Raw genomic sequence first — 13,506 nt, 5'->3', positions numbered from 1 at the left:
CAGACTATAACTATACCCAAACCCGTCCTCAGGGCAGAAAAATCAGGGTCGGGTCTGGGCCGGGCTCAGGATGGGTTCGGGCCAGCCAGGCTTTATTGACATCCCTAAGTTCAATACAAAGTAAATCGGACCAAACCAGATTTGATGGACACATAAATCCAACACAAACTAGTAAGCTGCTTTGCTATAAACCAATAAAATATGAACTAGTACTTTTCTTGCATTTTACTACCAAACTATTAACTAGTTAAACTATATTTCAAACACATGTAAGCATGTTACATTGGGAATAAAACACATTAAACTATTATATTACTTGCAATGAAAGTTTCCTTGATAGATCACCAACAAATGATGACAGAGGCAATGATTCTACAGTTTATGCAATATGATTTGAGCACCATACTGTGGATGAAGAGTTATTACAGTGGTAGGAGCATGAGCATAGGATGGTGAAAGTCCAAAAGCAAATCGTTGTAGAATCATTGCTAAAGTCATCTTTGCCTCTGTTATCGCGAAGTGCTGCCCAATGCATATTCGAGGGCCCTAACCAAATGGGAAAAATGCGACTTTATTCTTTGTGGCCTTTGAGATTCCTTCTGCAAATCTCTCTGGCTTGAATTCTTCCGCATCTTCACCCCATACTTCATGATCATGGTGAACAAGGGCTATAGGTAACATTAGTTGTATTCTAGGGGACAAAGACATTTCTCCTAGTTTTATGTTCTTGTATATACACCGATTAAACTGCAGCACTGGTGGATATAATCTAAGAACCTCGTACAAAATCATGGTAACCTGGAATAGAGGATTAAGAAAGTGGAAGAAAGTTTAGAAGAACTATATTCTAAATATAACAGACTCTATGTAATACCTAAGTCTGATGGGAAAGCATGCTTACAATCTTGAGGTGGCTTAGTCCATCAAAATTTGGCTCGTTCTTTCCAAAGACTTGGAAGACCTCTTCCCTCGCACGCACTTGCCATTCCGAATGCATACTTAATACTAGGGGTGCAAGTTTGGCCCTGCCAGCCCGAACCCGCCCTGGCCCGCCCTGAGCCCGAACAGGGTCTCGGGTCTAGGCTGAGATATTTGGCCCTGAGTTAGGGTCGGGTCGGGTTAGGGTTGAGGCCTCGAGCTAAGCTTGGCCTGGCCCGGCCCGACCCTTATTTAAGTTATACTATAAAATATATATTGATATAAATTATACATTATGAACTTTAAATTTCACCCACATTTTTTTATATAATATATTATATATGAAGACAATAAGTGTTATAATATAATTTATTATATTGTTATTTTATGTAAAATTAATAAATTCTTCCCAGCCCATTTCAACCCATGCATTTCTTTCCCCCTCCCCATGATCAGGGCCTCCCTGAGGGCGGGTCAGGGTTGGATTTTTCAGGCCCTGAGTCAGGGTCGGGTCGGACTTGGGCCCAGCTAAGGGGACTTAGGGTTGGACTAGGGTTCTATAAAGCCCAGCCCAACCCGACCCTGTTGCAGCCCTACTTAATACGATCATCTTCCAAACAAGCAGAACGGATGTGGTTTCTTGCCCTGCAAAGTAGAAGAGTTTACACTCTTGGATGACATCTTCGATGGTCAACCCAACGTTGTTCTTGTTTTTATGTCTTGAATCTCCTTCTTGTTGGATTCAAGTAACAAGCCTAACAAGTCAGCAGTGTTGGCTGTTAGAATTTTAGTTCTAATAAAATTCCATATGGACATAATTAAATCCCTAAACCAGGCTAATTAGAGTTTTGGTCTAATAAAGTGAGGTCATTAAGTTATATTAGAAGTCTAATGGGGACTGGCTTAGTGTGGGCCAGATAGATTCCTATTGGGACTGTGATAAGTCAGACCTTATGGGGATTACTATATAAGGAGAGCTAGGTCCCCCCTCTACCCATCACAACTTATTATTCTCAATTGCTATTGACGAGTGCATTCTTGAAAGAGAGGGAGATATTCAGTGTTTGTCGTCCCTCCGCATTCGGTATTCTCATCAAGCCAGTTGCTTGGGGAATAGAGGGGAAGCACCTAGATCTTTGTTCTTTATTTTCCGCTGCAATCATCATCACTATGGATGCGAAACAAGGTTGGTGGTTCTATCCCTGTTTTCTATTATTTATTTGATTGTGTTTTTGAACGCCCTATGGAGATCCTGGCTTTTGGGATTTTGTCCCTATTCGGATCGATTTATAATAACATATGGTATCAGAGCCTCCATAGATCCGTTCTTGAACCTATATGGATTCAAAATAATAGAACATAATAAGGGAATAAAAAATTTTTCGATTTGAATCAAGGTTTTTAGGGTTTTTTCAGTTTTTCAAAAAACCCGTACGGACACTAGCATTCTGTCGAATTTTTTTTTGGGCAAAAATCAAATCTGATCACATGGGGGCGTAGAGCTCAAAAAATCAAAAATTTTGGTGGGTGGATCAACGCCAGCGGCAGCCGTGGGTGATCTTACTCGTTGGCAGAAGTTTAAAAAAAAAACGTCTTACGGGGTTTGCTATCGTGCGCCCCTAATAGTTATAAGATCTGTTAACGTGCACCATCGGGTCGGGTCAACCCGTGTTTCGACCTAGAGACCCGACCCGTTAACCCGACTAAATTGACCCAAATCAAGGTGGACCGGGTTTGAACCAAATTGATTTGGTTTGACTTTTCGGACCGGTTTGACCAGTACAGTCAACTGGATTTGGACTTGAACTTTGATCGAGCTTTCAGGGGGGGCTACGAGACTCCGTTTGGGGTCCCATTTTTTACGTTGGGTCTATTTTTTGTGTGCTCTACACAGTGGTGCCCTCTGTTTTGATCATATATGCATATTTTAAATATTTTGGTATTCTTTTGATGCATGCCCTTTTATATAATTTATCGGTTCATTCTATTAGGAACCGAACCAATTTCTGACTTGCTAGAATACCTACCTTGATGAACATAATTATTATTATTTTTGTGTTAATTTTAAGACATTTAAAGCCCCTTGTCATAAATTATAAAATAACACATTGTTTAAGGATGTAAGTAATTTTGGAAAATCCCGAAAGAGGGTTTCATGGTTTTGACAGGATGCAGCCGCCAAAGCGACCTTCCTTGTTGGATTTGTGAAACACCAGTCTTATACAATTATGGGATGTCCTTCAACTCTGATGTGTGGTCATACACCCAAAGGTGGTGATCATGTATTGGTACTTGAAGGGGTACATATATAGTATGCATGTGAATAGGCTGACCCTAGAATTCTGCACACCCAAAGGTGGTGGATTTTGAAAGTTGAGCTGCATTGCCATGGCCACTGGTATGTAGGGATTTTTACAATTGCATGTTAAGAATTCAGCCCAAAGGTATTTTCACAATGATGTGTGTAAAATTCTCATTAGCTTATAAAGTTTTCAAGCTGTACTTGCATCATTTTAATTATTGTACTGTTCATTGTTCAAGTTTTCAGTCACCTTCTCTGTCAATAATAACATGGTTGCTATTGAGCTCCTCACTGGGTCAAACTTTAAGAAGTGGAAAGAGGACATTATGTTTGCTATGGAAATGGCAGATATGCACACGTCCCTTGTTATGGATACACTAATGGATCTAACTGCTGATAGTACTGAGGATGAAAAGTCTGTGCATGCTGCATGGCAAAAGAGTAATCAACTCAAGATATCTTGTCCCATAAAGAGGTCGAATCTTGGAACACCTAAAAAGTGGTCTCTTGAGAAATATATTGCCAGGGAATTGCTAGATGCAATTTTCAAGAGATACAAAGTTTCATCGAATGCTGAGATTGGGACACTTCTACAAGGGTTATTTAATATGGAATATGATGGTTCTAGGGGTGTTAGGGATTACATGATTAGGATGGTTGATTACCAAACTAAACTCAAGGCCTTAGACATTCCTCTTCCAGATGCCTTAATTGTCCATCAAGCGTTAAATACCCTACTTTCTGAATTTGGCATCATAAAAATCAACTACATTTCCCAAGATGGAGTCTGGAGTATTAATGACCTAATTTCTAGGATTGTGTCTGAGGAAGAGAAACTGAAGAAAGAGAAAAAGCCTACTGCCCTGTTTACTTCCAAAGCTCGTAAGAGTAAAAAGTCTAAAAATCATACTCATAAGTCTCCCAATAAACAGTCCGATCAGACTAACAATTTGGGACCCAAGAAAGACTCTTTGAAGAAAGAAAGTGATCGCTACTTCTTTTGCAAGAAGAAGGGTTACATGAAGAAGGACTGCGACAAATACAAGGCTTGGTTACTCAAGCCCAAGCAGCCATCAGGTAATGATTCTTTGGCTTTTGTATGTGAATCCAATCTATCAGAAGCCCCATCCAGTTCTTGATGGCTAGATAGCGGTGCAACTAACCATGTTGCTTTTACCATATAGGGGTTCATAAACCGGAGGAGGCCAAACAAGGATGAATCAAGGCTGGTCATAGGAAATGATGAACATTCTGACGTAGAGTTCGTGGGAGATGTCATTTTATTATTAGATTCTGATTTTAAATTGACTTTAAGGAACACTTTTTATGTACCATCCTTTAGGCGGAATTTAATTTCGATTTCAGTTTTAGACATTAGTGGTTTCTATTTTGAAATAAAGAATACTATGGTTAATTTTTTTTTAATTCAACTAAAGTTGGTTCCTGCTTTATGTCCAATGGATTGTACAGATTGTGTTTGTCTCCCACTGATATCTACGTCTCTTGTAATGTTGAAAGCGTTGTTTCTAAAAGACCCTTACCTAAAGAACAGTCTTTCACATTGTGGCATAAGAGGTTAGGTCATATTTCTAAGGCAAGAGTGGAAAGGCTGATAAAGTGTGACATCCTACCTACTCTCAAAAGTGATCTAGAAACTTGTGTAGATTGTTGTAAGGGAAAGATGACCAAAATAAAGAAGAAAACTGTAGTCCGTAGTTCTGACCTGTTAGAGGTCATTCACACTGACATCAGTGGTCCCTATTCAGCCTCATTATGTAAAAATTTTTATTTCATCACTTTTACAGATGATTATTCCTGATACGGATACCTGTACTTAATTAAAGAAAAGTCTGAATCTCTTGACAAGTTCAAGATTTTTAGGACTGAAGTTGAGAAACAGTTAGGAAAGTTATTAAATTGTTAGATCTGATCGTGGGGGTGAGTATTATGGCAGACATGGCAATGTTGGACAGCTTAAGGGCTCGTTTGGCAAATACCTTGAGGATTTTGGAATAGTTAGTCAGTTCACTATGCCAGGAAGTCCTAAACAAAATGGGGTCGTCGAAAGGCGTAACCGCACCCTTATGGACATGGTGAGGAGTATGGCTAGTAGGACTAATTTACCTAAGTTCTTATGGGGTGAAGCCTTGAAAACTGCTCTTTATATCCTTAACCATGTACCTACTAAAGCCGCTCCTCTTACACCTTTTGAGTTGTGGACCGGTCGTAAACCCAGTTTAAACCATCTTAGAGTTTGGGGGTGCCCTGCAGAAGTGAAGTTGTATAATCTAACTTTAAACAAGTTGGATCCCAAGACTACTCGTTGCTACTTTGTCAGCTACCCAGATCATTCGAAGGGATATAAATTTTATAATCCCTGCGGAGGTACTAGGATTGTGGAGTCACAGATAACGAAGTTTCTGGAATTTGATGTGACTGAAAAGAATGATTGTTCTTAGACTGTTCAAGATAGTCATATGGTTGGTACATCAGTACCTATTCTTCTACCTATTCAGACGAATATGGGGCATACTGTGCCATTGGTTACACCTGCTAGAGTTCAAGAGCCTGATATTGATACCGTCCCCGACATTCATTTAGCACCTGATGAGATTCCTCTTATTCAGGATGCTGTTGAGGATCCTATCATTGATGCAGTTCCAGCTGAGATTCCTCAGATTCAGGTTGAGACAGTAGTAGCACCATTACGGGGAGATCCACCAGGGAGAGAAAGTCAGTTATATCACCTATCTATGAGGTCTATCTAGGAGAACATGACTATGACATTGGTTGTGTGGTCGATCCAGTTACTTATTCAGACGTTGTTTCTAGTCCTCAGTCAGATTTGTGGATAGATGCGATGAGAGATGAAATGCAATCGATGAAACATAATGATGTTTGGGAGCTTGTTGATTTACCTAAAGGTTGTAAGCCCATTGGTTGCAAATGGGTGTATAAAATCAAAAGAGATTCCAAAGGAAAAGTTGAGAGGTTTAAAGCCAGACTGGTAGCCAAGGGATTCACTCAGAGAGAGGGAGTAGACTCTAATGGGACTTTTTCTCCAGTCTCCTTGAAGGATTCTTTCAAGGCGATCATGGCATTGGTAACTCATTTTGATATGGAGCTGCATCAGATGGATGTTAAAACCACCTTTCTCAATGGCAATCTTGATGAGGAAGTCTATATGGTTCAGCCTGAGGGTTTTGTAGTGGATGATTCAGATCATCTTGTGTGTAGACTCAAGAAGTCTATCTACAATCTTAAACAAGCTTCTAGGCAGTGGTATCTGAAGTTTGACAGTGTTGTGACTTCGTTTGGTTTTATGGAAAATAAAGTGGATCAGTGTATATATCACAAGGTCAGTGGGAGCAAATTCTGTTTTCTCATTCTGTATGTGGATGACATCCTGCTTGCAAGCAGTGACCTAGGGATGTTGTATAATACAAAGCAACTTTTATCTAGGGAATTTGACATGAAGGACCTTGGTGAGGCCTCTTTTGTTCTTGGGATTGAGATCCATAGGGATCATTCTCATCGTTTATTAAGTCTTTCTCAAAGGGCTTATGTTGATCGTGTTCTGGAGAGGTTCAGTATGCTGGATTGCAAACCTGGGAATGTTCCTGTTCTCAAGGGTGACAAACTGAGTTCGACACAGTGCCCAAAAAATGAAGCTGAGAGGGATGAAATGAAGAAGGTGCCTTATGCTAGTGCACTTGGTAGTATCATGTATGCTCAGGTCTGTACCAGATCGAATATTGCTTTTGTGATGGGACTTCTTGGCAGGTATCAGTCTGATCCTGGTCTTAGCCACTGGATTGCTGCCAAGAAAGTATTGAGGTACTTGAAGAGGACAAGAGATTATATGCTGACTTACAAACACATTCCTGAACTCAAGCTAGTGGGGTATACAGACTCTGACTTTGCTGGCTGTGAGGAGGACAGAAAATCCACATCAGGTTATGTTTTCTTGATGGCAGGAGGGGCAGTATCATGGAAGAGTAAAAAGCAGACATTGGTGACCACTTCGACTATGTAGGCAGAGTTTGTAGCATGCTATAGGACTGCTACTCAGGCTATTTGGCTCAGAAATCTCATAAAGGAGTTGACCATTGTAGATTTTGTGGATAGACCCATCTGGATATACTATGATAACAGCTCTGTTGTGTTGGTTATAAACAACAATAAAGGACTTAGAGGGTCTAAACACATGGAGGTCAAGTATTTAACCATAAAGGAGAGAGTAAAGAAAGGTGACATTGCAGTGGAGCATATTGGTACAGATGATATGGTTGCAGATCCCCTAACCAAAGGTCTTCGCCCTTTTGTTTTTGAGAGACATGTCATGAGCATGGGCTTAGTTGCATCATGGGATGTGGTTAGTTAGTGGGAGTTTGTTTTATTTTGCTTCATTGTAATTTAAAGTTTCTTTTCATTTGTATTTTTACCTTATAGTAAACTTTGATTTATATATATATCAGGTGTCATTGCATGCAGTTTCTTTTAAACACATGAGTGTTTTATTTGTTGACATGATGAATATATTTCTGATTTTATAGTCTTAAGGAATGTTTTAACCTTAAGCAAGACTGGAGCATTAAGTTGTTAGCCTAAAGGTATATCTTGTAACACATAAAGTATAACTCGAGTTATTTCTAATGAGACATACAGATTTGTTAGAATCACAAAGTTTATTTCTCTAGTGAGCCTGTGCCACTTAAAGAAGAAAAATTTTGGACTGATAAATGGATAATATATAAGGAATCATTACGTGAGTATTATCTCGTTGCCACACTACCATATTGCATCCATGTTAGTAGAGTTAAGGGCTCTCGTGACCATAGAAGGCTCTGTGTCGCTTGATCATAGATGCAGTTACCGCCATGATTCGGTGTCTAAAACTCTATGGGATAGGATTGACTTTCTAATATGACCTCTAGACCTATTTATTTTAAAACTTGTGCACATAAAGTTTTCTTAAAGAGTTGTTAGCCTGTGATTTGTTTTGGTCAAAACTATTTTTAAATCTTTTTAAAAATAAGGAATTTAATGTAAGTCCAAGTGGGAGAATGTTAGAATTTTAGTTCTAATAAAATTCCATATGGACATAATTAAATCCCTAAACCATGCTAATTAGGGTTTTGGTCTAATAAAGTGGGGTCATTAAGTTATATTAGAAGTCTAATGTGGACTGGCTTAGTGTGGGCCAGATAGATTCCTATTGGGACTGTGATGAGTCAGACCCTATAGGGATTACTATATAAGGAGAGCTAGGTCCCCCCTCTACCCATAACAACTTATTATTCTCAATTGCTATTGAGGAGTGCATTCTTGAAAGAGAGGGAGATATTCAGTGTTCGTCGTCCGTGCGCATTCGGTATTCTCATCAAGCCAGTTACTTTGGGAATAGAGGAGAAGCACCTAGATCTTTGTTCTTTATTTTCCGCTGCAATCATCATCACTATGGATGCGAAACAGGGTTGGTGGTTCTATCCCTGTTTTCTATTATTTATTTGATTGTGTTCTTGAACGCCCTATGGAGATCTTGGCTTTTGGGATTTTCTCCCTATTCGGATCGATTTATAATAACATTGGCTTCTCCAATCTCCATAGCCTTCTGTCTCTTGCTGATGATACCCATTAAAAGGGCTCGTACGTCTCTGTCAATTTCTTTCATTCTTCTATTCCTTTTCGTAGGCAGCGAACTGTACATAGTTAACATTGGTGAGGGCAAGGATCAAATTTTATAATCTTGACAGCTTTCACATTTTGTTTTGGATCAGAAATGAATAATTTCATGCATCAGTAATCAGCTTAAACTGTTGATTTATGATTTATCATTGTCTTGCTTCATGAACACAGTTACCATTTTCTTCATAAGTATGTGATAAACTTAAAGCCATCCATTCATCTAGAAGTTTGAAGATTTAAAAAAGAGGCTGGGGTAATCTTAAGAAAAAACTTTTGCTACATATGAAGTGATTGAAAATGGATATCCTCTAGTTGCTAATAGTGCTCAATAGGAAAATGGCAAGTTATTTGAATAGATTCTAGAAAATTTAGAAATTAACTGACTTTAGGCAAGAATGTTGAATTGTACCTGAAACCAAGGATGAATGTAGTCTTAAAAGATTGCACGAAGAGCTAGGCATGTTCATCTTGCAATTTGAATATTCGTATTCCTTCTTTGTAGGAGCTACCAAATGCTGCCCTAGAGATGACATCCCCTGTTAAATCTCGAAGTTCTGGCCACACATCCAGTTCGCAAGAACCTTCTGATGTAATCAATTTCTCCCATTTGTTGACTATCTCATTACAGCTTGTATAAAATGCCGATAACATGCACTTTAACAATTAGCAAAGAAGAAGGTACAATCCGTCATCATCACAATAGCATGGAAAAGCTACAACATAATATGTAACAGTATATAATGTGTATTTTTATACCCAGGAAAGAACAGGGCATTTCTGCCTTTCTTCTTTCTCTCCCCCCTCCCCCTTTTTTTTCTTCTTTCCAGTGCAATGATATAAATCTATTCTATTGTTTGAATTTAGAAGGATTAGAAGAAAATGTTAGAGACATAGAAGCAACCTTTAATTTTTCCATATGAAAGGCAGGGTTTATGATCCTTCTGTGTTTGGCCCATTTTTCACCCTCATAGCTTACAAGTCCCCTTGCCAAAAACCGTGAGAGTGGATTTACTTTGACCTTCGCAAAGTGACCAAACTTGTTGCTCAGAATGTCCCTTATGAGGTCAGGATCCATAATATACACTCTTGGATTTCTTCCAAACCAAAAGGCAGATTTTTCACCTGCATTTTCAAATTCCAATAATCAACAATTAATTTTATTTACCCAGAAAAAAAATATAGAATCTATTTTTAGGGCTCAAAAGAACACAAAAGAGAGTAAAAAATGTAAACTATATCGGCTCTTAAGGCTGCATTTGGTGGATTTTTATCCTTGGGTAGCCATTCTTGGAATGCATCGGGATTGAGAACAGTAGATTTATAGGATGAGCTCTTAAAGAAGTTTCCCTTGATTTCAGGAGTCCCGCCAAGAATTTCTGTTACGACATTCCCAGGATTCTCACAAGTAATTTCCAATCAAAGTCATCCACCTTCCACCCTGTTTTCACTCTTGCAGAAGAGTTCCACAACCATATCATCACAAAGCCATAGAAATTAGATTAGTGAACGCATCGTTCTCGCTCGAGTCCAATTTGGGTCAATTGAAACAAGTGATCTTTCAGGGACAAGTTTTCTTGGTTATGATGTCGCTCATCTTTAAGCAATCACAGGGATTAATGAAGTTAGTATCCAGAGACTTGAGGTGGGTGGGAACTGGAGTAGGCACTCTCCCAATAATTTCATATTTTTTCCACAAGGTGTTTGATGAAATGCCTGAGCATTCTTAAATGAAAAAAGAAAAAGAAAAGCTAAACATTTATCAAAACAATCTTGTAATTCCCAGTTAAGATTGTATTCTGCATTTTGAGAATAGGAATGTATATTGGGAATATGTAATATCTATCAGATTATGTATTTGCAATCAGCCAATCAACTGTTCACTTGACTCGAACCCCACCTTCCCCCACCCTAAGGGGAAACAAAAAAAAAAAATTTCCAAATACTGGCCCAATGTGTCTACACTACTAGATAAAGATATCATAGATCAAAATAAACTTGCAGAGAAAATCAGAACCAAGACATACCGATGCATCACAGGCCCCCCCACTCATCAGGCATGGAGAAAATCAGGTTCGCCCACGGATGAGCCTGTAAAAAACCGAGTGAGTACAAGAGAGCCAGTGTGGCTCCGGCCTAGGAATCTTTGAGGCTCAAGTGAGGTCTCCAATGCGACAACGTAACAGCTAGTGAAAGTAAAAGTGAGCAATAGAGCTCCATACTTGGGTATTTATAGAGGGAGATGAGGCGGTTGGAGGAATTCTAGTATGGTAAGAGTCCTTGTTTGGTAAGGCTCTTCCTCGCGGAGCGGAGTGGAGTGGAGAGTTTCTTTTGGGGTCGGACTCTTGTTAAGGTAAGAATCCTAATGGGAGCGTGATTTGATATTGTGTAGGGATCGTGGTTTGATCCTTATTCCGGGATACTTGGGCGGTGCTGACGTGGCTCCGCGATTCTTGGTAGGCCGTTGTGATGACCTTGGTGGAGGGCTCGGCCTAGGAGCTCGGCCATGGGAGGCCGTTGTGATGACCCTGGTGGAGGGCTCGGCCATGGGAGATTGATCTCGGCAGTCACCTCGGCCTTAACCGTCCTGTGTATGCTCGGTTAAGGAGGTCGGCATGGATGATGTGTCGCGGGCTTAGCAGAGTGCTCGACCCTACCATGCGATGTGATGGAGATCATGTTGACCTAGTTTTTGATTCAGCTCGGTTCGATTCTTGGAATGACCCCAGCTCGGCCACATGGCGGCTTCTGATTGGTGAGGTGGTTTTATGTTGTATCACGGGCCCCCCACTCATCCGGGGTCGATCTAGCGCTGATGAGTAAAGTCTTCTAGTCAGCTCGGTTGGTTCTTCTTGTGGTCGAGTCAACCTTACTTTGTCGATGACATGATGTTGAACTATCTGACGGTTGAGCTGCCAGTGCCCCGTCATCCGTTGCTATAAATGAGCTATGGAATTCGAATCATCTTTTGATCTGGACAGTTGAATTATGCTGAGCTCTCCTTGGCCGTTGGATCAGTTCAGCCCAAGAGTTATAAATAGGCAACTCCTCCCTGTTCATTCTTCACTGCTTCAAGTTGTTGACTTCTCGGTAAGCTCGGATTTCTCAGCTTTGCAGTGCTCGGTGCTTTCCAGTTCGTGCTCAGCTCGGCTTTTGCTTCATTCGTGTTCAGCTCGTCTTCAGCTCTTCTTCAACCAGTAAGTCCTCTCCGCCCAGTATGTCAATTGGTAGTAGTCATATGGGCGAGCTACTCGTCGAGGCGGCAGAGGGCGCGAGTCTGAGCCAAGAACTCCCCACTCGTTCTCCCACAATAGACTTATTGGGCTCTACTTTGGACGAGCCCGGTGTAGTGGAGCCTCATCAGGCCAATATTATCGAGCTTCCGTTGCCCCTGGAGTCCGACCTCGTGGTCCAACCAATTCTCGGAGATTGAGCCGAGAGCTCCGGATCATCCTCGTCTGATGATGAGGAGTCAAGTGAGGGCGATTCTTTAAAAGTGGGGGTTAGTTCGGTCAGCTTGTCCGCTGACGCCCCTAAACCCGAAGAAGGGAGTGTCGGCACCATCCTGAGCACGATCACGGATGCCTACCTCAACTACCTCAGGACGACCTATGCCATCCCCGAGAACATCCAGCTCCGAGCTCCCAACTCAGGGGAGATGGCCTGCTATATCAGGCCCGGCGAGGTGGCTTTGTATGAGCTGCCCTTCAAGTACGCGTTTAGGCTCCCTATCCTCGACCTGGTGAACCAGATCTTGGACCACTTCCACCTGTCCCGAGGTCTGCTGGTGCCAAACTCTTGGCTGGCTGTGTATGGCTTCAATGCCCTATTTTATGAGATGGGCCGAAGTACAAGCGTAGCGCTTTTCTCTCGGCTCTTTTTCTTGAAGAAGTTGCCAGAGAAGGGGTGGTACTATTTCAGCCGCCGATCTGGGAAGAGTGTGGCCCTGGGCGGCCACAAGTTTTTGGTCGGTACGCTGAGCTTCAATAAGTATTGGAAGCCTCGTTTTTTCTTTGCTTCCATTCCAAACTGCCCTCTCCGAGCCGAGTAGAAGGAGATCAACTTGAACTACATCAACAGGGTATTGCCCCTGACCGAGAATGAGCTGACCTCGCTCGACCTGATCCTCCAGCATCAACCCCTCGACATCCTCCAGCTTCAGGACGAGGGGCTCTTCAAAGGTGACATATGACCCCTGGTAGGAGCCTGAGCTGAGCCCGTTTCTATCGCCCAAGCTGACCCCTTTACTTAGTCTTCTTTCTTTTTTGATTTGTTTCTAACATTTTGTTTTTCTTGCTGTGGTCGGTCATATTCTCCCAATGGATTCAGCTCAGTTCAGGGCCGAGACCATTGTGGATCGAAGGAAGAAGAATGCCACGAAGAAACCTCGAGGTGAGTCTTCCAAGGCACAGAAGGGCAAGGCGACACTTTCGAGCCCAGCTGATGCAGTGGTCGGCCTCGAGGCTGAGAAGGATAGAGCCCCGCTGAGCCCCTCCCGAAGAGGGAAGGATCTAAAGGGCGAGCTGAGCCCACCAAGGGACTTCAAACGCCAGAAGCTCTTGGTCAATCTGTCGGGTGGTGGTCCTCCGCCCGTGGCCTCA

The 13,506-nt window shown here is 41.5% G+C and overlaps 1 pseudogene; it reads right to left on the bottom strand.

The window, feature by feature from the left end:
• Positions 1–257: 257 nt before the first annotated feature.
• On the bottom strand, positions 258–10,028 carry LOC122640390 (annotated as a pseudogene).
• Between the last annotated feature and the right edge of the window lie 3,478 nt (positions 10,029–13,506).

Source organism: Telopea speciosissima, chromosome 9, assembly GCF_018873765.1.
Source record: "Telopea speciosissima isolate NSW1024214 ecotype Mountain lineage chromosome 9, Tspe_v1, whole genome shotgun sequence".
NCBI classification, from domain to species: Eukaryota; Viridiplantae; Streptophyta; class Magnoliopsida; order Proteales; family Proteaceae; genus Telopea; species Telopea speciosissima.
Note: the sequence above shows the minus strand (reverse complement) of the source record. Positions and strands in the feature narration are given on the sequence as shown.